This window comes from Planococcus citri, chromosome 1 (assembly GCF_950023065.1).
Source record: "Planococcus citri chromosome 1, ihPlaCitr1.1, whole genome shotgun sequence".
Taxonomy (NCBI): Eukaryota; Metazoa; Arthropoda; class Insecta; order Hemiptera; family Pseudococcidae; genus Planococcus; species Planococcus citri.
The window spans coordinates 56,534,620-56,562,596 of NC_088677.1; the positions used below are offsets into that span (position 1 = coordinate 56,534,620).

The following is a 27,977-nucleotide window of genomic DNA, read 5'->3' on the forward strand; positions in this document are numbered from 1 at the left end:
TGGTGCTTTCTAATATGCACTTTTTCAAACCGTCTTGAAACCTGTTTCAAAACCATATTTGACTTTGAAATGACCTCAAGAGACCAGACAGGTGGACAGACAGCCTTTGGGAAACCAGAATCAACGGATCAATGACTTCAAAAGGCCAGATAGACAGGCCAATGACCTTAAGAAGCCAGACACACCGAAAGACCACCTTGGGAAGGTAGACAGGTAGGTCAGTAACCTTGAGAGTTCAGACACACAAACAATCATCTTCAGAGAAAGTATACAGACAGATGAGACAGATAAACGGTCGATTTTGGGAAGCCAAATAGACTGGACAATGACCTTAAAGGTCAGACAGGAATACAGAGGACCTGGAGAGACCAGCCAGACAGACAGACAGACAGACAGATCAATGAGAATGACTTCAAGAAGTCAGATAGGCAGACCGATGACTTTGATACGCTGAAGCTAGACAGGTAGGTCAGTATACAAATAACCTTGAGAGTTCAGACACATGGGTCAATGACACAGACAGACAGACAGACAGACTAACAGACGACCTTGGAAAGCCATACTTACGGGTCAATAACCTTATCAGACCAGATAGGCGGACAGGCAACCTGGGAAAGCTACATAGGAAGTCAGTAATCTCAAGAGTTCAAACACATGGGTCAATGACCTTATGAGGCCCGACAGATACCTAGATAGACTGGCAGATGACCTTGGGTGTCCAGACAGATAGGTAAATGACCTTAGAGGTCAGACAAGCAGATAAACGACCATGAGAGGCTATAGACACGTAGGTCAGTGACCTTGAGAGGCTAGTCAAAAAGGGTAATGATCTTGAGTGGCCAGACAGACAGACGGACAGACAGACAGACGAACTTGATAAGTTAGTCAGAGATAGGTCAGTGACTTGAGAGTCCAAACAGACGAGTCCATGACATTATAAAAGCCTAGATGGAAAATTTGTAAATTGGGTCCAACAGAGTATTTTTGGCGAGAGGCCTTTTTGAGGCTCCTTCATCATCCGAGGGCGTAGAGTCCTTGGTAATCGTCAGTTCATATCAAAAAATTCTGATCTGTACGCCATTTTCCTGATTTTTCATCTCATTTATACGAGCACACGATGTAAATCATCAATACGACAGACATTTTATGGGACATCTTGTATACACGCGACGACATCTCAAAGTCTCAACAGTGACACCGTAATAAAAGTTCAACTCGGTGAAACAATTTATCGACAAATACGTCGCAGCAGATTCATTCGTCTGCGGTGTACGCAACGTTACACGAAGCAAGAGCTTTGAAAAGTTCATTTTATACGAACTGATCGTTAAAGAGAGATGATGGCAATATCGTCGGTATTAATGTTAGTAGCACATTCGCCACCATAACCCCGGAATAAATCAGTGTTGTCGCAATCATCGAACAACGAACGTGACGCGCAATATGTAATAACACCAAGTCGTATTCAGCTTATTATCGAGAATTCGTGGCGCGCTTCGAATATTAATATTCTTCATTGATAATAAATGGACTCCAATCTAAAATCAACAAACTGCCTTATAAATATAAATTTCCCTCAATGTTTCAACTTTATATCGTCGTATACTCTCGGACGCGGTAGAATGGTCGGTTCGGTATCGGGATCGGTGCAGCTTTCGTCGTCGTCGCCCCTAATAAGCGACGACGATGTACTTTGCACCTCTTCGTGTCGTGTCGTCAGTCGTGTCCTTCTATGGCATAGAAGATATCGCATACACCCCATCGTGTTAAAAAAATTATGCGCGAAATTTCGAGTCCAACGGCTACAACACGACGACACGACGAGCTTTCGCAGCTTAATATTCTCAGGTAAGGTAGGGTAGGTAGGTACGAGATGAGAATATATTTCAATCAAGGTAATACGGTTATTACACGAAAGTGGATCGTAAAACGTTAATAAAGCGCGCTAATGGAATTTAAAACGATGTTGCATTCGCAAAAACACGATCATCATTTTGAATTTTACCACCACCGCGTCATCGTCCGAGTCATTCTTACTTATTTCAAACGCTCCCTTGCTCATATATGACCGCACTTTATAGCGTTATATACAAACATACTATAATCCAAGTCCACCGCCGAACGCCAAATGTCGCAAATGTCCGAAAGGTGAATGATCTCGAGAAGCTTGATACTTACGGTTTAGTAGGATGGTCGTCGGGTGTTGGTAGAATGAATCGTAATAATAAATAAACGACGTCGTTGATGTCATGGTTGATGGTACGTATGCGAATATGCGTCTTGTTTCAGCGATTGAGAAAAAGGTGGACTATACCTGTAACAGAAAAAAATTGAAAATGTATGAAGAAAGACTTTTTTTGTATTTGACTACCTAATAAAAATAACAAGTAGGTAAGTAAACATTCTAAAATTAATTTGAAAAAAAAAAAACTTAAACTTTGTCTCACATGGGTCATTCCATGTCAACTCAACCAACGTTTTCGAGTTATGTCTTTCGATTTCGCTCGAATTTTTTTTATAATATACCCACCCAGTAAGTAAAAACCCCGCAATCATTTTGGTCCCAGCCCCCTCAGGGGGCGGGTGAGGGGGCTTCCATTATTTTCACATTGTCTCGAGGTGTTCAACTTCAGCAGCCCATTCCTCCAAAACTATGACACTTTGATCAAAACTGATTTCACAGTTCGAAAGGACATTGCATTTAGAACTTTTTAAGCATTTTGAAATTTTCAAAAGTTGAAAGTTCAAATTTCAAAATGGCGCTGTGAGTGGGAGCTACCATTTAAAATTTTGAAAAAATTTCCGTAGATGAACCTTTTGATGCTTTTTTGAAATATTCAAGTTTCGAGATGGGATCTCTTGATGGAGGGGGAGCACTTCCACCCCCAATTTTGGGCAAAACTTTCGAAAGAAAATCTGGGGCATGTGACATATTCAATTCTATGTTTTTGATGACACTGAACACGAATATGACGTCAGATTTTTGAAGGTACCCCATCCATGGCCCCCAGCACCTCCCCAAAAAGGGTAAAAGTTCAAAAAAGTGTTTTTGTTCGTGCGACACACGGAATAGTATGTTTTTGGTGACGCTGAACACGAATTTGACGTCAGATTTTTGATTGGACTCCATCCACGGCCCCCAACAATTTTTTTGGACTTTTACCTATTGGGGGAGGTTCTGGGGGCCATGGGTGAGGTCGATTTAAAAAACTATGGCAATATTCGTGTTCAGCGTCACCGAAGACATACTATTCCATGTGTCGCACGAACAAAAACACTTTTTTGAACTTTTACCCTTTTTGGGGAGGTGCTGGGGGCCATGGATGGGGTACTATCAAAAATCTGACGTCATATTCGTGTTCAGCGTTACCAAAAACATAGAATTCAATATGTCACAAGCCCCAAATTTTCTTTCGAAAGTTTCGCCCAAAATTGGGGGTGGGAGTGCTCCCCCTCCATCAAGAGATCCCATCTCGAAACTTGAATATTTCAAAAAAGCATCAAAAGGTTCATCTATGGAAATTTTTTCAAAATTTCAAATGGTAGCTCCCACTCACAGTGCCATTTTGGAATTTGAACTTTCAATTTGAAAGTTCAACTTTCAACTTTTGAAAGTTTCAAAATGCTTAAAAAGTTCTAAATGCAATTTCCTTTCGAACTGTGAAATCAGTTTTTATTAAAGTATCATAATTTTGGAGGAATGGACTGCTGAAGTTGAGCACCTCGAGACAATGTGAAAATAATGGAAGCCCCCTCACCCGCCCCTTGAGGGGGCTGGGACCAAACTGATTGTGGGTTTTTTTGACATGGAATGACCTATTTTTCAGATTTCATTGTTTAGGTAGATAATTTGGAGAAATAGGGAACAGACAAGTCTCCAAGCCAAAGTTTTGACTTGAAATTAGATAAAAATGTTTTCTTAATTCGATTAAGAAAGGTATTTCTTTACAACTTTTTAAGAAATTCAAATTCAGTCATGTAAACGTCTCGTGCGTTGAGGGAAAATCCACATGATTACACCATATTTTCGTGTTTTTTTTTTTTCTAAATTGTGGTGGAGGGGGGATTGAAGGAGTACTTTGAACCTATTTTGATTTTTTTTTCATTTTTTAAAAATTAAGCCATTTAAACAATTAATGAAAATAACATTTTCTGTAACATAAAAAATACCTCAAGAAACGTTAAAATTGATGCACATGGACCTTTGTTCATTACCTACTTTATAAAAAGGTAATGATTCAATATGCCAAATACAAACATTGCCATGCACTTAATTTTCAAAATAAAATCAAAATTTGCCACTAGAATGTTTTTTTTTCAATTTCTACTTTTTGAAATGGGTAGGTACCTAAATCATCCACATCTGTACAATTTTTTAAATAGGTACTTCCGATTCAGACTCCCTTTTTCAATTGTTTTTCAACATTTTTTATGGGGAAGAGGGGAGGGGAGGAGGTTTGAATAATCGACTTTGTATCGTGCTCAGAAATATGGTACATAAGCTGATGTTTTAACCATGGCTATTCTACTCACCAAGAAAGATATCTTCAAAAGACGAAAGGGTAGCTTCTTCAATGTACTTCTTGCACATTGAATAATCACATTTCATCGCCAACATTTCCCCAAGTTACTCGATGAACGAATGATTTTTAATTAGGTATTTAACGATTACTTTCCGTGTAAGTACAACGTGTAACCGTTGGAGAAATGTCTTCCATTAGGCTTGATTTAATTAAAACCATGTTCCATATTCTTGTACAAATGTCAGGCCACAGTCATGCGATTTTTAAATACGTTATAATTCGTCGCCGTCGTCGTATCAAACCATCTGAAACACGAAGAAAAAAAACAGCTATAAGTACTTCGACTTGAGAAGCATAAATGCCACAATTCCTTCAACTTGTTGTTTAAATGGGTAATTTGCGAAATTTATGCGAGTCATTGTTACAACCATATACTTTCGCTCACCCCTGTTACCAGTAGGTATTCTCTGCAGTATTTAGCGCAAATACCATGCACCATGATTACAGATTTGAATAAATTAACGACAACTCGAGTACCATCGTATTTTAAAAATAATAACGCCATGTGTCGTACTTAAATTACCAGGTTGGTGGGTTGAGAGACTCGAATATAAACGACTGTTGATAATAATTTTTAAATTTTGCGGCGATTAGAATCAATTTACTGGAATATGTATTATGAATACACCTACATACATGTAATTTAAGGGGCTTGGAGTACATATTAAGTAGACGTATAACTCGCATTAGCCTAAAATAAATATCTATCTAGATTATTTTTTTCAAAAAACTACAAAAATTGCGAGAATTGTGTCTTTTAAACACCCTATTACAATTTAGATAAAAATTCGGATAAAATCGAGGCATGCAAAATTTTCTAGTTGTTTTTCAGCTAATTTCAGATCCTATAAAACGATTTTCTATTCAGATCTTTCGGTCATATCTTCTTTATTTCTCCCAACATTTTTGAAATTCGGTTAAAAATCAACCCCCTCGACCAAAATTATGGTCGAATAACACAAATCAAAAATCAAGATCCGCTTCATAAACACAAAAAAAATTTATTCGCGGTCTCAAAAAAAAAAACTAGGAAAAACTCTCGAACTCGAGGGGAAAAAATTATAAAAAGACCATTTTTTCGCAATAACTTATACTACGTAAATGTAACTAAATTTTATAGTCATAATTCCAGTATCCATTATAAAAAAAAAAAAAAAAAAAAAAACGCAAAATAAACGCGGAAGACTGGCGAAAAAAGAATACCTCAGTAGATATAAAATGTATTTCCTGGCACTGGAGTAAGAATTCTTACAATACTTTTTAAATTCAAAAGTATGTGGAAACTTATGTGAAAAATTTCACATAAACCTTCACATAGTTTTTCATTCAATCAAATGCAAAAATATTTACAAAACTTAGATATTGAAATGAAATGCAAAATTTTTTGCAATACTTAAACATTTCAAACAAATGCAAAAATTTCATCAAAACTTGAACATTTCAAACAAATGCAAAAATTCATTCAAAACCTAAACATTTCAATGAAATGCAAAAATTTCATCAAAACTTGAACATTTCAAACAAATGCAAAAATTCTTTCAAAACTTAAACATTTCAAACAAATGCAAAAATTCATTCAAAACTTAAACATTTCAATGAAATGCAAAAATTCATTCAAAACTTAAACATTTCAAACAAATGCAAAAATTTCATCACAACATTACCATTATACCACTAGTTAAAGAAAACATTATCTCTAATAAAGCGGTAACACAAACACCAACACCTTTATCATAGAAACTGATTCTTTTAACTAATGAATTTTTTCCACTGTGAACGAATTTTTTTGCATTTGAAGTACACCATCTTTTAGAAATTGATCCATTAGTTAAAGAAATCAATTTCAATAATAAAATGAATAACTATAATAAAATGGATAACCAAGCACCTTTAAGAACATGTGAGAAGTGTATGTGTAAAATTACATACAAGAACTATGCCAGACATTTAAAAACAAAGAAACACAATGAAGTCAAGATTAATGTGAAAGAATTAAAGACGGAATTGAAGTGGTATGGAATGAAAAATGTTGATAAAATGAAAAAATCAGATTTGTTAGTGAACAAAGATAAAATCAAGGCTATTAATATTGATAGAGAAAAATTGTTGAAATTATCAAAAAAGAAATTGATTGAGTTTATTCAGGATAACAATTTCAATATTAATAAACAGTTGAGAAAAGATCAAATAGTAGAAAGGTTACTCGATTTTCACTCAAATAAAACATTACCTCTGCCCAAATGGGAATTTGTGGATGAAAATTTTAAATCAAGACATGCTCAATTTGATATGAAAAATAACTGGGATATTAAAGATATGTCAAAGTTTTTACATTTTATGAAAAAACATGTTAGTTCTTTACTTCAAGAATGGATGAAAAAGCATAGTGGTATTAAAGTGAATTTTTGTGTTTCTGCAACTTATGTAGACACTCGAGATGAAACAAAAATTGCATACAAACATTTGCAAACTAAGAATGATAGAATTACTAATAGAAGTGAATTAACAAATGGAATTTCAACTTTAATGAAGAGTGTACTTGATAGACATGAAAATATCATTGATGAATTAACAGGTAGTCCATGGCGAATAATATCAATCAATAGTTTTAGAGTAAATATAAACAAATATGACCCGCTTAGAGCAAGTTCCTATATTGATCTTCCAAAAATTTTAAAAGATAAGAAAGCAATTATAAATGTTAAAAATACTGATAATAAATGCTTTTTATGGTCACTTTTAGCATGTTTATATCCTGCAAAAGATAATCCACAAGAAATAATAAAGTACAAAGCATATGAGAAAACTTTTGATAAAGCTTTGAAAGATATTGAATTTCCGATGAAAATTAAAGACATAGAGAAATTTGAAAATAAAGTGAATGAATTGAAATTGGTAGAAGGTGGATTATCTATTAATGTTTATCATCATGATGATCGTTATAAAATTTATCCCTTACATATTACTAAAGAAGAGAAAACAAAACATGTTGATTTATTGTATTTATGTGAAGAGAGTAATGATAGAAATACTCACTACTGTTGGATTAAGGATCTAACAAAATTGATTAAAAGTCAATTAACCAAAAACACTCAAAAAATACATTTTTTGTGCAAAAGGTGCCTTTGTCATTTTTACAGTGAAGTTAAATATTTAGAACATAGAGAAAGCTGTAAAGTACATGATCCAGTTGCAGTAAAACTTCCTCTTAAAAGTGATAACATTTGTGAATTTACAAACTATAATCGATCAATGAAAATTCCTTTCACAATAATAGCTGATTTTGAGTGTATACTTAGAAAACTTGAAAAAACTAAAGTAGAGGAAGATGCTAAAACACAAAAAATTCAAGAGCACGTACCAATTAGTTGTGTTTATTACATTTTATATGAGAATGGAGAAATATCAGAGAACATGTTTGAATATTTTGGAAGTAATACCCCTCAAGTATTGTGTGAAAAATTATCAGAAGATGCAGTACGTATTGCTAATGAATACATATATAATTGTAAAAAAATGAAGAAACTGACCAATATACAAAAATGTGAATATAAAGAAGCAACAATATGTCATATTTGTGAAAGAAAATTGAGTGATTTCCCACCTATGATGGAAAAAAATATTAATAAATTGAGAAAAGAAATAGAAATTACTTCAAATATTTTAAAGTATCATGATGATCAAACACTGACTGATAGACTAGAGAAATTAGAATTAGATTTGAAAGAGAAATTAGATGATGAAGAAAAAAATAAAAAGAAAGTTCAGGATCATGACCATATAACAGGTGAATATAGAGGTGCAGCTCATAGTCTTTGCAACTTGAATTACAATGTACCTAGTTTCATACCCGTCTTGTTTCACAACTTTTCTGGTTATGATTCCCACTTATTAGTCAAAGAATTTGCTGGAACTACAGATAATTTAAAACTAATTCCAAATAATGAGGAATCTTACATCAGCTTCTCAAAAGTTGTAAAGTTTCAACACTATTCAGGAAAAGAGGGTAAAATAGAACTTAGATTTTTAGATTCATACAAATTTCTATCTGAACCACTTTCTAAATTGGCTAAAAACTTGGAAATGTGTCATTTCAAAAATTTAAAGAAATGGTTTGATAATACAGTACCACCTGGAAATGATTCATTGTTCAATTTGTTGACTGAAAAATTGGCTTACCCTTACGATTATATGGACTCATTAGAAAAATATGATGAGGAAGAGTTACCATCTAGGGGAAATTTCTACAACTCCTTGAATGATGAACATGTAGATGAACAGGAATTTTTACGTGCTCAAAAAATTTGGGAACATTTCAACATTAAAAATCTAAAAGAGTTTACAATGTTGTACAATAAAATTGATGTACTCTTGCTAGCAGATGTGATTGAAAATTTCAGAAAAACTGCACTTGAAATTTACAAGTTAGATCCACTTTGGTATTATACTACCCCCGGATTTGCTTGGGATTGCATGTTGAAAACAACAAAACAAAAATTGGAATTGATAACTGATGTAGACATGTTGTACATGTTTGAAAATGCCAAGCGTGGTGGAATTTCCCAATGTTCAAATAGATATGAAAAAGCCAATCATAAGTACATGGGTGAAAAATTTGATAAAAATAAAGAATCAACATTCATTCAGTATTTGGATGCAAATAATTTATATGGATGGGCTATGAGTAAACATTTACCACATGGAGGGTTTTGGTGGGCAAATCCAAACGATTTTACTTACAGTAGAATTTTGAAAATGAGAGATAACCAAAGCAAAGGATATCTGTTTGAAGTTGATTTAAGCTATCCAGAAACATTACATGATTATCATTCTGATCTACCTTATTGTGCAGAAAATATTATTGATGAAAATAGACTTCCTAAATTATTCACAACATTATATGATAAGAAGAAATATGTTTTACATTATTTGAATCTTAGACAGGCTCTTGAAGCAGGTTTGAAATTGGAAAAAATTCACAGAGTTATTCAATTCAACCAATCAGATTGGATGAAAGTATATATTGATAAAAATACAAAGCATAGACAAAATGCAAAAAATGAATTTGAAAAAGACTTTTTTAAATTGATGAATAACTCGGTGTTTGGTAGAACAATGATGAATGTGCGAAATCATGTGGATATAAAATTGATTAGTGAAGGTAAAAAATATACAAAGTATGTTTCAAAACCAAATTTTGTAAAATCAACATTTTTTGCAGAAGATCTTGCAGCTGTTCACATGAAAAAAACTCACATCAATTTCAATCAACCAATTTATGTGGGTGTTTCTATTTTAGATATTTCAAAAACATTGATGTATGATTTCTATTATAGGTTGAAGAGAGAATATAAAAATGATGTTAAACTTTTGTATACTGATACAGACTCATTAATTTTGTCAATAAAAACGCCAGACTTTTACAGTGATATGAAAGGAATGATTGATGAATTTGACACATCAGACTATCCTGAGAATAATATATATGGTATTCCTCAAGTTAATAAAAAAGTTATTGGTAAATTCAAAGATGAAATGAAAGGAAAAAGTATTGAAGAATTCATAGGGTTAGCTTCTAAATTGTACTCCATCAAAGTATTTGAAGAAGATGAAAAGAAAAGAGCAAAAGGAGTGAAGAAACATGTAATCAAAAATCAAATCACCCATAATGATTATAAAGAATGCTTAGAGAAGAAAATAACAAAGAGTTTCAAGCAGAAAATTATACAAAGTAAAAATCATAATATTTACACATTTGAACAAGATAAAAGAGGTTTATCTCCATTTGATGACAAGAGATGTATATTTGACAATGAAACTTTACCTTGGGGACATTATAAACTAGAAGTAGAAAGACAGAATTTTATCACACATTTGAAAACTCTCTCTTCACTAATATAAATAACTTTGGTTAAAATTTTTTTTCCTTATTATAAAATAATAATATGATCAATAATGAAAAGGGGCATCTTAAATTATTACTCTCTCATGTAAATTGGTATGATGTTTCAAGTAATCAGGAACTATCAGAAAATTTAATCAGAGAATTCAAAGACAAAGTATATTGGTTTGCAATTTCAGTTCATCAAAAACTGTCAGAAGATTTCATTAGGGAATTCAAAGACAAAGTATATTGGTTTGCAATTTCAGTTCATCAAAAACTGTCAGAAGATTTCATTAGGGAATTCAAAGACAAAGTAAATTGGGAAGAAATTTCACGTTATCAAAAACTATCAGAAAATTTCATAAGGGAATTCAAAGGCAAAGTAAATTGGGAAGAAATTTCACGTTATCAAAAACTATCAGAAGATTTCATCATGGAATTTAAAGATTGTGTAAATTGGCATTGGATTTCAGGTCATCAAAAACTGTCTGAACATTTCATTAGAGAATTCAAAGATCAAGTAAATTGGCATTGGATTTCATGCCATCAAAAACTGGCTGAAGATTTCATTAAAGAATTTAAAGACCAAGTATGCTGGGAATGTATTTCATGGAGTCAAAAACTGTCTGAACATTTCATTAGAGAATTCAAAGACAAAGTAGATTGGAAAGAAATCTTAGAAAATCAAGAACTATCAGAAGATTTCATATGTGAATTGAAAGATTGGGTATCTAGGAAAAAAATGCATTAGTTAAAAGAATTGTTTTCTATAATAAAATGAGTTCTATTATAGAATTGGATAATTTTATAACAAATACTTTAAGGAACAATATTCAATTATTTCAAGAATCTAAGCAAAGAGTGAAAACATACAACATTGAGGATGCTCTTTCTCCTGAAGTTGTGAATGATTTTAAAAACATGGACAAGTTTCAATTTTCAGAAAGCATATTGATGTTATATTTGAGAACGAGAGAAAACTTGATGAAAACAAATGTGAATACATATTTGAATGAAATGAAAAAAATCATTCCTTATGAGATTATGAAGGAAGCTTCACAGAGATTTGGTCTCATATGCAATGTATCAAAAAAAGAGTATTATCCATCCAAAAGGTGTCAAAACTGTGGAAGTACTCGAGAATTTTTCAAAGATCGAGATAATATTTTAATATGCAAAAAATGTTTTGCCGAGGTAATTCACTACAAACATAATTCTAAACCTCATTGCTTCAAGAAACAAAATTCAAACTACAATAGGTTAAGTAATTTCAAAAAGTGTTTGGAGAAATATCAAGGAAAACAAACTGATTTTATAAGTCCAGAGGTTTATATACATTTACAAGAAGCTTTATCTACATTTGGACAAGTGAAAAAATCAACTGTTTTTTATTTCTTGAAAGAACTAGGTTATCATAAACACTATGACGATTATATTCTAATTCATTCTAATTTAACAGGGCAGAAACCAAGTGATATTTCCCATTTAGAACAACAACTTCTAAATGATTTTGAAAAATTTTCCAATCAATTTGATTTGATAAATAGCCATAGAAAAAACTTTATAAATATGAAATTTCTTTTACATAAATTAATGTTGAAAGATGGTCACAATTTTGATCCAGAAGATTTCATTTCACTTGGCAACAAGAGGGAATGTGATGAAATATGCAGAAAAATATTCCTTTCTTTAGGATGGAAATATTCATCTAATTAACTGCTTTGTTCTTTTAGAACACTGTTCTAAAAGATATTACCACTTTTTATAATTTTTTGTAACCACTAAAGCTGTATAAAACTCATTGTTTGGACTCACACATCTGTACGCATTTTGATCTGTAAAAGTTAGATTTTTGATTTCAATAAACAAGTCTGTGGTACGAATTCGCTCATTAGAAATGATGGATTCATTGTTATAATTGAACCACTTATTATTTGACTGAAATTTCTCAAAATTATAAACACATTCAATTTTTGTATTGACTCCCTCTGTTTCCATAAGCAATTTTACCCAAGTTTTTGTCACCAAATGCTGTTGACTCTTTAAATTTTGCTGCGACACTACCAAATAATCATAGTAATAGTTACTTGAAGATTCACCAAATTTTTTTGTTCTAATTCGACACATGTATTGTCCTTCATTTATAACTTTCAAAAATGATACAACCTCAACCTTTTTCTTCGATGTTGAATTCAAATATTCAAATTTATTGATACTTAAACGTTCTGGAATGTCAAAAGGAACATCTTTAAGCCATTCCAGCTGATACACAAATTCTTGTTCTGAAAATGTAACGTTACAAAATAGTGTAACTCCCTCATTGTTGACTATTTTTTGAGATCTAAAGAATAAATCATGTTCTTGTAAAGTTGATACAAAAAGGGTAAACAGAATAATACCAGCACACTTCATTTTATAATAGGAAAAAAAATTTTTCTACTATAAATGAGCAATAATTACAATTTAGTAAATGAAAATGTTAATATAAGAAAGGAATTGAAGGCAATGTATCAGGCAAGTAAAGCAGGTAAAATTTATAAGCAAGAAGTATTGGAAGAACAGTTTAAGCCAATCATTACACCACTAGAAAAAATTAGAAACCAAATAACTCAAAATGTTCCAGAAACCTTCCAAATACCTTCCCAAAATCTTCCAGAAACCTTCCCACAACCTACCCAAAATATGCTTGAGTGGAATAGTTCTCATGAAAATGTTCTTGGCGAAATAGCAAAACAATATTTACAATTTTATGCTGCTGATGATAAAAAAGAAATTTGTGATACTACTTTTGGGATTCGATATGATCCAGACATTAATAAATGGATGATTGGCAATGAAGAAATTAATTTTAATGGTAATAACATCAAGTTTAAAGGTGGTATTGAATTTAAAGGAACTCATGGTTTATGGCAGTTGTTGACATTAAAAAATCCAGATCCAAATGAGTATGATTCTGAAGATTTAAAGGATTTTTGGAAAATTATTGATAAAACCAGTAGTTATAAACAAAATAATAATCCATCTTCCAGAGTGAAATCAAGTTGTGGAATCAAATACATTTCTGTAATAAAACCTTTACTGGATAAATATCTGAAAAAGGGGGGAGGGTTGTATCAAAGTGATAGCATAGATAGTTATCTAGAAAAATTAATCACAATTTACTCAGAGATTCAAAAAGGATCTTTAGATGGTAAGGCAATAGTACCAATTTTAAATCATCTCAAAAAAATGAATTTGTATGCCAACACATCTGGGGATAAATATATTTATTGGGATAACTTGCCTGAATTGTTTGATAAATTAGTTGTTTTGTATGGTGAAAAGAAAGCTGGAAATTCCAACCCTCATTTAAGAAATGAAATTGTTAGGATTTTGCAAGAACTTAAAGAACTTTGAAAAAAAAATTTCCTATTATAAAATGAATAGTGACTCTCCATGTAGTAGTGAAGGAAATAATTCTAATACACAAAGTGGGAGAACAAGCTCCCAGCATCAAAATATGAAAACATGTATTTTCTTGATGACGATTCTCTTGAAAAGTATTTGGAAATTTAGAAAAAAAGTGATTAGACGCAAAAAGAAGAAATGATATTTTTTTTCTGTAATAAACATGAATAGTAACAACTTTAAAACTATATTGAATGACAAAATTCGACAAAGAATTCCCAAGGTGATGTTTGATGGTGAAGTGAAAGAAGGTAGTGGTATGTTGGGTACAGTTGCAAATTGGGCAATAAAGAAGCTTCCATTACCTCCCATGCATTTAGAAGATCATAATTTTACTGGACCCTGGACAAATCCAACTTTACAAATATTGAAAGGAGTTGAACCAAGAAATAAACTGGATTATGCATCTAGGAGACATGATGTTGCTTATGAATTGATGGAAGATCCTGCTGAACTTCATGAAGCTGATTATATATTACAGAGAGAAGCTTCAAATATTGCACGTGATAAAGATACAAGTAAAAAATTGGAAAAACAAGCTCAGCTTGTGGATGCTGCCATGGGTGTAAAAAGGTACTTTGGTACAGGTATGAAAAAGGAAAATTATGAAAAAATTCCTGTCAATTTAGATGAAAAAGAACAACTGTTAATTCTAGAGGGAATAAAGTTAGGGAAACCAATTACTTTAAACTTGGATCACAAACAATTGATTCGAACAAAAAACAGTGTGATGAAAGAGACTTATTTACCAGTGACAACATATCAAAAGAAGGAAATCAGTAAAGCGCGTACTAAAAAGAAATCAGTCAAGATAAAGTTGTCTGCAAAACAATTGGAATTTATCAACACAAATAATAAAACTGGAGGTTTCTTACCTGCTCTAGTTGCTGCATTACCAGCTATAGCTGCAGCATCATCCATAATTAAAAATGGTTTTGATGCCTATAGCAATCATAGAGCAAACAATCAGTTAGTTGAAGAAGTTAAAAAAAGATATAAAGAAGAAAAACCTCTTCACAAACAACTAACTGATATACTAGAGGAACCAGTAAAGTCTGGTACAGGTTTGGAAAACAACGAAAAGGTTTTGCAATTTATAAATAATTCTAAAGATATCAAATTAGCTATGAAGAAAGTAGGAAAAGGATTATATTTGAATCCAGCTTCTCATCGAAAACCTGTTGAAGGTGAGGGGTTATATTTAAATCCGGCTTCTCATCGAAAACCTGTTGAAGGTGCTGGGGTTAATGTGAAAGCAAAAAAAAAAAGAGGAAGGGAGGTTAATAAAAATTCCTATTAAACCCTTATCCAATATGGAACTAGAATTATATGCAAAGGAATTGTGTATACCTTATTTTAGGGGAGTGTTTATGAAAGATCAACTACCAAAACAAATTGGAAGAAATGAAAGCATGATTATCAATTTAGATGATTCTATTGGACCTGGATCTCATTGGGTTTGTTTTTTCAAGAAACATGATTATATAATTTATTTTGATTCTTTTGGTGAAAGGCCTCCTAGTGAAGTACTAAACTATTTTCAAAAGAATGTATATTATAATGTTGACCAAAAGCAAAATTTCAATCAAGTTATTTGTGGACATCTTTGTTTGAAATTTTTAGCTGAGTTCTAAGTATTTTAAGAGAAATTCTCTTAAAATTACATTTCTCTAATATCCAATGTTACATAAATTTTTTCATCACCAAAATCCAACAGATTACCATCTTGATCTACAATCTGAACTACAATTTCCCTGAAAGAATGTGTATTTATTTCATAGTATAAGTAGTGATATGGGATTATCCAATATTTTTCACCTGTTGGAGCTGACCAGGGGTGGGAGTATATTACACCACCTCCTCCTTCTCCATTTTCATAATTTGTATTCACTAAATTACATTTTACTTGAATAGCAGTAAGAGGAAAAATGTCAATCATTCTATCTGAATGATGTGTTACATCTTTTTCTAAAACCCTTTCACTATAACCCAAAACTCTACAAATAGAGTTGGGTACACTAAAGTCAACTTTTTTACCTTCAGATATTATCTTTACTTTATGAGTATATGGTGTTAAATTCATTTTCAATTTATCTGCTGCACACCTTCTCTCTTTAATTGCTTGTAAGATATCTTCTACTTTGTACTTATCTCCAGGAATGTGAATGTAATGACGACACTCTTTATCTAATAACTTATCTAGATGTAAATCTTCCCTTTTTTGTATTATTGTACTTAGTTTATCAAATTCCTTTGCTTTGATTGTACTCTCTAGATTATCCACATCATAAATTCCTTCTGGAACTGTAATCATCTTCTTTTCATCTTCTGAAAGATCAAATCGTATATTTTTTCTCTCAACATTATATAAAGAGTTGAATTTTTTATCTCTTATAGCGTTGATAATATCCGTAACTTCGTAGGCACCTTCTGGAATATAAATTTCCTCGTGATTTCCTTGATCATCTACAAGATCAAACCTGTTGTTATGTTTTCTTACATTCATTAAAGAATTAAAGAGACTAAGAATGAGTAAACAAACTCCATAGAGTTTATTAGAACACAGATTAACTCTATTTTTAAATATTGTGTGAATGTAAGAAGATAAAGTTTCTCCTTTACGTTCGCCTATTAAATCAAATCTCATATTTATAATACAAAAAAAAAATCCTAATATAAATGAAGAAAAAACGTATTATAAAAGTAGTTAAAAGTGATATACCTATTGAAATTGAAAATTATGATTACAAGGAGGTGGGTCCACGATATAATAGAAATTTTCCAAATGTAATTCGAGCTGGTATATTTGGTCCATCAGGTTGTGGTAAAACCAATCTTTTAATTCAAATTCTAATGGAAATAAATACATATACCCATATTTATCTTTGCTCAAAAACATCTCATCAAGAAAAATATATTCGATTGAAAAACATAATAGATATTATCAACAGAACATCACCAGAACAGAACATTGGTTTTAGTACTATATTACCTCAAGATTTGAAAGAACCTGAAGAAATGAAACCAAATTCAGTTATAATTTTTGACGATGTTTTGACAGACCCTCAAGATAAAATAGCAAATTTCTATCTGAGAGGAAGACATTACAATATTTCTTGCTTTTATCTAGCTCAATCCTATTCAAAATGTCCAAAACAATGTATAAGAGATAATTTTAATTTACTGGCAATTTTTATGCAAGATCTTAGAAATTCGAGACACATCTACGATAATCATGTCTCACATTTAGTAACATTTGATGAATATTTGGAAATGTGCAATATTTGTTGGAAAACTAAGTATGGCTTTCTAGTAATTGATAAAGATTGTGATAATGTGAATGAAATTTTTAAACAAAGTTTTAAAGGATTTTTTTATATACAATAAATAAATGGAAGAAGCTAAAGAATTACATGCACCTATTAGGAAAAAATTTTGTAAAAGAAGTATTGTAACCAAAGGTATTGACGATTTATGGGCAGCTGATTTATTAATTATGGACAAATATTCCAAAGAAAATGATGGTTTTAAATATATGCTCAATGTTGAAGATACATTTTCTAAATTTGTATGGATTGAACCTTTGAAGAATAAGTCAGGCAAAGCAGCTACAGATGCTTTTGAAAATATTTTGAAAATCTCGAAAAGAAAACCCAATTTACTTCATGTGGACAAAGGTGGGGAATTTGTAAATCAAACTTTCAAGACAATGTTGAAAAAACACAACATTAAAATGTATCATACCAATAATGAGGAAAAGTCTGCAATAATTGAACGTTTCAACAGAACATTAAATCAAAAGTTGAAAATTTATTTTGAGATGAGGAAGAATTTCAGATGGATTGATATTTTACCTAAAATACTAGAAGAATATAACACAAAAGATGTTCATAGAACTATTGGTATGCCACCTATTAAAGTTGATAAGGATAATGCAGAAGAAATTTTGATGAAATTTAACAAAAATAAACCCAAATGTAAATCGAATCAGAAATTTAAGCAGGGAGATAGAGTTAGAATATTTGCATATAAAAAAGTTTTTGATAACAAGTACAAGAATAACTGGACTAAAGAAATTTTTGTAGTTGATGAAATATTTCACACAACTCCTGTAACTTATTCTATTAAAGATACTGATGGTGAAGAAATTGAAGGGAAATTCTATAATGAAGAACTTTTAAAATCCAAGTTTTAATAAAAAAAAATTTTTCCTATTATAAATATGATACAAAATTACATTGAAAGTGAAGACTTTGTAGTCTACAGACCCTCTCCACAAGATGACATAAATAAAGGAAATAGTAAAATTCGTATAAGAACATACAATGAAGATGTCATTACCCATCCACATAGAAGTGGATTACTTGTGAAAGGAATTGTTACAGTGACTAAAAATTCTGACAAGAGTGCTGTAGCAGAACTTGATTTGAAAAAAATATCATTTGTTACTAATCCACTACCACATTTATTTTCAAAAATTGAATATTTGGAATGTGATAAAATAATAGATTCAGTTGAAGAGCCAGGTGTGGTTACTACTATGAAAGGAATTGTTTCATTTGGTTCTGATTCGATTTACAATGATGGAGGTTGGAATATCTCCTCTCCAAACTCAAATGTTCTGAACAAATCTGGGTATTTTACTTTGTATGATCCTTTAGAAACACTATTTGGTTATCATGAGGATCACAAGGATTATGTATTTCACGTCCCACATGAATTAAGGTTAACAAAAACCCATCTCAATAATTATAATAATATGTTTCAAGTTGATAGTACTTTTGCAAATGAACATACTATTACTATAAAATTTACAGATGTTGCGTTGATAATGTCACAGGTAAAATTGAGAAGAGAAATGGAAAACAAATGTCTAAAACAAATACTGGCTTCAAAAGATTTACCACAAATTTTTAGACATTGGGGATATGAGTTTAAAACTGGTATAACAACAAAAAAGTATACATGTGAATATACTTGTGATGGGAATCCAATATTTATTCTTATTGGGATGCAAAAAAATAGAAATGATAACATCAAAGTGGATAATAGTCAATTTGATTTATGTGGCCTTGAAAACGTTCAAGCTGTTCTCAACAATAATGAACATTATCCTAAAACTGAACTAAATATAAATAGTTCAGAAAATGATTATAATAAAATTTATCAAATGTTTAAAAATTTCAAACTAGCTTATTATGGTAATGAAGGGAAACCAATTTGTTCTATAAATGATTATGCCAACAAATATCCCATAATAGCTATTGATTGTACCTGCCAACCTGAAAGCATAAAGGAGAGTACCACAAACGTAAAATTAAAATTTAGATTCAAGGAAGCTCTTTCTGCTGATACAGTAATACACATTGTAACTATTTATAATGTTGTTTCTACTTATAACCCTTTCACAAATAGAGCTGTTGTAAATTAATCTTACATCTTTTATGAAAAATTTTTTCATAAAAAAGTTTTTTATTCACATCATTAAAGTCTGACAATATGAATATTACTTGAGTCTAAGTTACATAAAATATGTTCAATTAAGCCTTTTGAAATATTGCGATTTACTATGTCTTTAAGTTCTTTTGGTAGTTTTTCATTTTCTGAAATTGCGCACTAATTTACTTTGTCTTTGAACTCTATTATGAAATTTCCTGATAAATATTGATACCTTGAAATTCTATACCAATCTACTTTGTCTTTAAATTCTCTTATGAAATCTTCAGATAGCATCTCATGCCATGAAATTCCTCTCCAATCTACTTTGTCTTTGAATTCCCTTATGAAATCTTCTGACAGTTTTTGATGAACTGAAATCCTTTCCCCAATCAACTTGATCTTTGAATTCTCTTATAAAGTTTTCTGATAGTGTTTGATGTTTTGAAATCCATTTAAAATCTACTTTGTCTTTAAATTCTCTTATGAAATCTTCAGATAGCATCTCATGCCATGAAATTCCTCTCCAATCTACTTTGTCTTTGAATTCCCTTATGAAATCTTCTGACAGTTTTTGATGAACTGAAATCCTTTCCCAATTTACTTGATCTTTGAATTCTCTTATGAAATACTCAGATAGATCTTGATATCTTGAAATCTTTTTCCAATGTACTTGATCTTTGAATTCTCTTATAAAGTTTTCTGATAGTGTTTGATATTTTGAAATTGCACTCCAATTTACTTTGCCTTTAAATTCTCTTATGAAATCTTCAGATAGCATCTCATGCCATGAAATTCCTCTCCAATCTACTTTGTCTTTGAATTCCCTTATGAAATCTTCTGACAGTTTTTGATGAACTGAAATCCTTTCCCAATTTACTTGATCTTTGAATTCTCTTATGAAATACTCAGATAGATCTTGATATCTTGAAATCTTTTTCCAATGTACTTGATCTTTGAATTCTCTTATAAAGTTTTCTGATAGTGTTTGATATTTTGAAATTGCACTCCAATTTACTTTGCCTTTGAATTCCCTTATGAAATTTTCTGATAGTTTTTGATATTCTGAAATTCCCTCCCAATCAACATAATCTTTTATTAATTCAAGGTGGCTCTTTTCAATAGTGTTCATTATTTATTTTATAATAGAAAGAAAAAAAAATGTCAATTTGTTTTAATCAAATGCAAAAATTTCTCTTCAATAACAACCTCCACATCTGGTGGGTGCATTAGTTAAAAGAATCAGTTTCTATGATAAAGGTGTTGGTGTTTGTGTTACCGCTTTATTAGAGATAATGTTTTCTTTAACTAGTGGTATAATGGTAATGTTGTGATGAAATTTTTGCATTTCATTGAAATGTTCAAGTTTTGATGAAATTTTTGCATTTGTTTGAAATGTTTAAGTATTGCAAAAAATTTTGCATTTCATTTCAATATCTAAGTTTTGTAAATATTTTTGCATTTGATTGAATGAAAAACTATGTGAAGGTTTATGTGAAATTTTTCACATAAGTTTCCACATACTTTTGAATTTAAAAAGTATTGTAAGAATTCTTACTCCAGTGCCAGGAAATACATTTTATATCTACTTACCTCAACTTACCAAAATTTAAATCGACTCGGGATGGAAAAAAAGTAATTTCCTTAATACCCCAGCGAAGAGTGTACGAGAGAGGGTAAAAAAGAAAGTTGAAATTAAAATGGAAACATTACCAATGAAAAATGCTTTATTGATTGGATAGAAATAAAAAACCAAATTTCGACGCAATAAATTTTAACTAAATTGCGCGTAACTAAACGACTGCATAACTTTTCAAATCTACTTTATAGTATACACAATGATAGCACGGATGAGATTGTTATTTGATATATCTACGTCGTTAGGGGAGAAATGAAATTCCACCGTTTTTACTTTCTGTAATACCTATTTCGAGTTTGATTCTAAAATGGTAAAAATTCATCTGTTTAAAACGATTGGCTACCGTCGAATCATTACCTATACAAATACCTGATGCACAAACGCTTTTGAGGATCGAATTTTAATATGTATCGTGTCTTTTGGCAAGTTTTAAATTTAAGCACACGTAATACAAATTAATTTGTCTACACTTGTAGTATTTACCAAAAGATGCGTAAACTTAACGTAAGTAATAAGTATACGTATCGTATATGGTATCTGCGTATACCACCGCTACCTAGCTTTTATCCAATCAAGAACATAGAGATGGTAACTTTCATCTTAATATTATTATGACTTATGTAATATACCGCACAGTCATCGGTAACACTCCTTTACCTTCTCATTACGAATCACGCGGGTTTAAATTAAATTCGTTTCACCGCTACACCTCACACCCTCACCCAGCCCCATCATCCTCTATGTGTGTTCCTTAAACCCTATAGCATATCGTCCGTGTACAAAGTTCTCCACCCGAAAAGGTAATTACTTACGAAATGTTCCACAAAATTAAATGCTACCGAGTAGAACTCGATAAATTACGATTTCGCAGCGAGATTAAAATTTTGCAGCGTCTATTGCATTGCGCCGCACCGCAACAAGTGTCATATCAAATTAGAAAAAATATTACTCGCTAAACGGATTAGTTTTCAAGAATCAACTTTTCAAAAGCTATGTACTCGGTATTTACTACTTTACTTACGAGTACGATACGTCGAGTCGAGTCGCATCGTATGTACTTTGTATACGTTCGTCTTCGTCGTTCGGGGAACTTTCAGAAAGCTATCACATTTTTACGTCGAACTACCTACTTACGTAGAACTTATACTTACTGAGAAACATAATTCACCTTATTTCTGTCTACCAATCTACCTATAAGTAGGTATATCGTAGAACATTTTCAATTTTAGGTCAAATGCGTTCGTATAGCTAAGAAAACTCACCAGAAGTAGGATTAATAGATAGGTAATAGAATCAGAGAGGACGAGAATTCGATTTCAGATTGAAACTTTACAATCAAGAAATGTTGATGTAATTTTGTCGATTCCTATTTTATCGTGATGGGTTGTCCAAAAGGGGGATCAAGGGTTCCCAAAATGAAGTGATTAAATTTTTTATATGGGAATTATAAAACATGGAAAATGTTGACGAAGTTTTTCCAAATTCGACTTGATGATGTGGATAGACGTCTTTTTACCACAAACATTTTGAAAAGAAAAATTTTCAATTAAAATTCTCATCTCTGGAAAAAAAATATTTTTTTTAAAATTTTGAACATCTCATCGAAAAACACATAGGTACCTTCGGATGGAAGGCGAAAAAAAATATTGGAGGATTGTGACCAATAAATTCAGTGAATAGTGAATACCTTATGAATTGAAAATTAATCAGAAAATTTTTGAGCCCACAAATAGATAGAATTTTCTTCCCAACCTGTTTCGAGAAAAAATGGTTCAGTTTTAGAAAAAAGGACCTGTACTTATTTGAGATTCTACGTCGACCAAGTTTTGAAAATACTTTTCTTCTCGAATACATATTTTGCATTAATCAAACCAAAATATCGAAAGTTACAACTTCTGAAATTGGGGAAATATTTTGGAATACAACGGTACCAAGTTTTTTGCCATTATTATGGCCAATTCTAAAAAACCAAAAACATTTGGTAAATTTTTGGCCATGTTTCTCGTTATTTAAAATTGACAGTAATTACCAAAAAATTGGCACCACTGTATTCCAAAATATTAATTCCCCAGTTTCAAAAATCATATCTTTCGATATTTTTGGCTCGATTAAAGTAAAACATTCGAGAAGAAAAAATGTTCAAAACACGAATTTACGCAGTAACGAACAATTTGCAAAATTTCAACTACTCAGTAGAACCCTAAAGTGGCATTCTTTTGGAAATAGTCCATTTTTTCTAAAGCAGGTTGGGTAGGGGCTAGAGCGAAAAAGCCACGATTTTTTTCGAAAATGATTCCTTTTTGAGTCCTATATCTTCTCTCCAGAAACACTTCTGGAGCCCATAAAATGAAAGTCTCAACTGAATTTGGTCAAAATCCTCGTGACAATTTTTTTGCGATCCTCTAAAAGAAGTAAGGCAGAAACTGCCGCTGAAAAATCAAAAATGCGCGTTTCGCCAAAAGGATGAGTTTCTTTGGAAAATTTCAAAAAAATTCCATAAATGATCTTTGGTGGTGTCAAGAATTTTTGCACTCTGCAGGTTTGGAAAAACTCTGTATGAAACTACAACATACCAAAGAAGGAATGTTTCAATAAAAATGATTATCTCACCCCTTTTAGAGGGTTGGGAGCGAACTAGCGATCTGAAAATATTGTTACGGAGGTTTTGGACTCGAAGGTCCAACTTCCATAGGCCCATTTCAAAATCCCAGATGGAGGACGATTCGACACTTAAGACATTCTCAATCATAGTATGCCAAAAATTGGTTAAAAAGTAAAAAAAAAATCTGATGCTACGCATCACAAGCTTTCCGAACACTCTTCTGTTAAGAACTAAGCGAAATAATTGTAAAAATGTAAAATCGTAAAAATGAGAAACACCCGCCATCCCCATGGCGATGCGGCGTATTCATAAAATAATCACTTTAAAATAAAGCGTAACTAATTCGGACCGCGCCGCGCCTTATGCGTTTCTACTGCAGGTGAACTAAAAGGAGACAAAACATGTGTGATGTTTACCACGTAAAGACTAAGCCTTAACAAATGTTGGAGTTGCCTATACGTTCCTTTTTTCGCATTTAAAGGCTCATAAAATTTTTTCTATGGCACTTACGAACTCCAAATTCTTACTGTGCCGTCTTTACCATGCTTCCGACCACCTCTACAAATTTCAATGAGATATCATAATTAGGTCGCTTTTTATCGCGTGTACAGACATTTTTTGACACATACATACATACATACATACATACATCCATACATACATACATACATACATACATCACTCAAAATTGCTCAAAACAAACTTGTGTGAAGTCGAATTTCAAAAACGAGTGTAAATTCCAAAGTTCATTTTCCGGCCGAAAACAATACTTTCCTATACATCGCTTCGCGCTGTTCGGAAAGTTAAAAAAACAAATTACTTTCGTACCTAGTCGTTGTTGCTTAAAAAAAATTATTAAATTCTCATTCTCTCGAGGAGGACAATTTTCCTTCATACCACCCTTCCTTAGATACACGATTGGAAGATTACAACATAATTTGGAGCGTGTTACATTTTTTGAAACGTACTTGGACCAGATTTCAAATTTTTCGAAACTGGAAGAGATCGTATTCAAAAACATCAAAAATGAAGCAGATACTCGAATTCAGAATTTTTGAAAATCTAACAAACCACAAATCATTCGCCATTTTCATTTCTTTGGAATTTTTACAATTTTAAGGCAAGGGAGGAGTGATGTTATGAGAGTTAAATACATTTTTTAATTGTTTTTAAATTCTGATTAGAATTAAAGAGACACATTGATAAACTTAGTTTGTAAAAAAAAGTGCTATAGATGGATTTTGCAGGTGAAGTAAAAAAATTTGAAATCTTGAGAGAGGAATTTCACCAAGGAGTCACCGGACAGTGAAAATAATTTCAAAGGTCTTGAGGACATTCTGGTAGTTTTTTCATCAACAATTCGTGTTAAAAAAGACTATGAACCCACTTGGTGACTTCTGGTGAATCTGTCATCAAGAAGTCACAAGGATTCACCAAGCAATCACCAGACATTTAAAAAAATTTCTGGGGTCATGAGGACATTCTGGTGATTTTTTTTTTTATTATAAATTCACCTGAAAAAGGTCAAAAACTCACTTGGTGACTTCTGATGAATCTGTCACCAAGAAGTCACCAGGATTCACCAAGGAGTCACTGGACATTGAAAAAAAATGTCATAGGCCCTGAGACCATTCTGATGGGTTTTTCACCAACAATTCTTCTTAAAAAAGACAAAAACTCACCTAGTGACTTCTGGCGAATCTGACACCAAGAAGTTACAGAAGTCACCAGGATTCACCAAGCAATCACCAGACATTGAAAAAAAATTCTAGGGTCTTGAGGACATCCTCGTAATTTCTTCATCATAAATTCACCTAAAAAAAAGTCAAAAACTCAATGGTGACTTCTGGTGAATCTGTCACCAAGGAGTCACCAGACATTCAAAAAAATTGTCAAAGGCCCTGAGGAGATTCTGAGGTTTTTTCATCCAACAATTCGTCTTAAAAAGGACAATACACCCACTTGGTAACTTTCGGTGAACCTGTCACCATGAAGTCACCAGGTTTCACCAGGGAGACTGACCAGAAACAAGAACTTTTTTCCAGAATTTAGTGCCACACTATTGGAATTTTTCAAAAATTTGGAATATGAATTCTACTTGCAAAAAAAGACATTCAAGAACTCGTACAGTAGGATTAAAATTTCGGCTGCTAAAAGCCTGAAGTTGATTGCAAGAGCGTCTTTTGGAGCGATTTCATTGTGCTGGAGTGAAACTACATAATTCCTGCTAGAGGCTCCAGATCGTATAGAAAATGGTCGAAATCAATTCGGGAGGTCGACTTTAGTATCCAAACCGAATTTCGGAATTTTTATCTCATGGTTTACCATTTTTAGGAAAACCCTGTCAGTAAACGGGCTATTTCAGCCATTTTTCAAAAATTCGCCAAAATTCGAAAAATCAACTTCGGCAGCTGAAAATTTGGTTCTGAGGTGTGGGTGACATGAACTTTCAGTGAGTCAAATTTCAGTTACAATCGGAGGTGACGAGCTGACAAAGGTCCCCTTGTCAGACTCTTCTTTGATCTCCTTCTGTTAATCGAGGCTTTGGGTAGGTAAATTACCCCAGCTTTGCTCTCCCATCTGCTACATAACTCCACACTGTCCAAATGCACTCACACTTCTCAATTCAATGAAGTTTCATCCATGCTGAATAGAATCGTTCCAACAAAAGCCTCGAACATCGTATTAAAGATTAAGGTGTCGATTCGAGTCACTTTGACATACACAATCACTCGTTTGAAGAATCAATTTAAAAATTCTTTCTCGAAATATGTGTAATACGATAAAACTAGGTACCTTCAAACACAATAGATTTGGCGCAGCTATCGACACCGATTAATATCCATTTTTGCATATTTCACGAATTTCACGATTCGTTAGTCAATAGGAAAAAGGCACACGAGCGATAAAAGATGTCTCAAGAGAGAGAGAGTGAAAAGGTGAAGAAAAGTATCAGCCTTGAAAACTTACTCAGCTTATTGTCTGCTTCATCGCGATGGCAATTTTGTTAATTTTCCGTTCAATGGCCGTTGTTGATAGAATAGCAGGCAGCACAAACAACAAACATCAAAACCGGCACGAACCATCCTGTAAATCCGGACAACAAATTATTACAATTAATCTAACACTTGGGTCGTAAAAGTCGACGAAATACGTAAGCAAAAAAAAATCCTGCTGACACTTGAGGCCAATTCTTCGAGATAGATATCTAGTATACCTTATAATATAACCCATCATCACCCCCTACTCCTCCCATACCCTATGAGAACCTAAGGGAAAAGGTATAAAAATGAAAAAAAAAGTTGAACTTCTGTGTACTTCCTGTCGAGTGTTGCAGCGTGGCGCGTATCGTTAATGCTGTAATTCAATGGGAAAAAGCCGGAAAATGCAAAAAAAAACCTCGCGCAGAATAAGAGAGAATTTAAAGATTCTCTCTCTTAGACCTTTTGTGTATTGAAAAGAAGCAGATATTAAAGATAAAAGAAGGAATGAATGCTCAGGTATACATAATCTCCGACCGAGCGTAAAATTGCCTCCTTTTTTTTTTCGATTGTAAGGCACCCCATTTTCGTTCGACCCGTTATCCGCCATCCACTGGTACTCCTTCAACCGTGTTCCTGGCACTTTTTAAACAATACGTTAGCCTTCTTACAAATCGCAGGCAACGAGATAAATGCGCCTTCTTGAAAGCTTTGTCTAATAGCGAAAACAGAGAAAGACAGCGTACCGACTTTTATAGAAAATAATTTCAACCCCCGTCAGATTTTTAACCTCTTTTTTTTCTCCTCCCCTGCCAGTTGATTCCTCATACTCTCTTTCTCTCCACATTAGAAAACTTATTCGCAAATTTTTCTGCCGCAAAACCCGACGGCTTATTTTCAAAATACTTCACAACACTTTCAACTAAACTTTCTTCTTACGAGTATTTCGTGTGTACCTACTCTGTTCATTTTAAATCATAAAACATTCGAGTAACTTTTCTCTCTTCTTTCTACACTCACGTGTTTCTTTCAACATTTTCTACGTACTTTTCGTCGCCATTCAACTTAAACTTATATTTTACCTTATGCCGAACTCGAATGCTTTTACTTATTCGTACCACCGTGTCGTGTACATATCGTCGCCGTCAGGGGTGGAGGTGATTCCAACAGATGCATATTTTTCCCCAACTTATAAATATATTCTTATGTCAATATGGTGGTGGAAGGAAGCTCCTGCGTGTGGGATTTAATACGTAGGTAGGTACGAACGAGTATGTCGCTGCAAGCTCCATCAAATCACAAGGGAGATAGGTTGTCGATTTCCACAAATTTATTGCGTGGGTGTAACAGAGAGAAAGCAAGTTAATCTGGATCTCTGGAAGATGCCTCCGAACTCTCGAAATTC

At 32.4% G+C, this 27,977-nt stretch overlaps 1 long non-coding RNA gene across 1 annotated transcript; it reads right to left on the reverse strand.

The window, feature by feature from the left end:
• Positions 1 to 2,123: 2,123 nt before the first annotated feature.
• Positions 2,124 to 27,970, reverse strand: LOC135842351 (uncharacterized). The gene is made up of 4 exons (XR_010558113.1): positions 27,655 to 27,970; positions 26,562 to 26,678; positions 4,534 to 4,828; positions 2,124 to 2,314 (listed from the first exon to the last, which is right to left on the reverse strand). It is a non-coding gene; the product is annotated as an uncharacterized LOC135842351 (long non-coding RNA).
• Between the last annotated feature and the right edge of the window lie 7 nt (positions 27,971 to 27,977).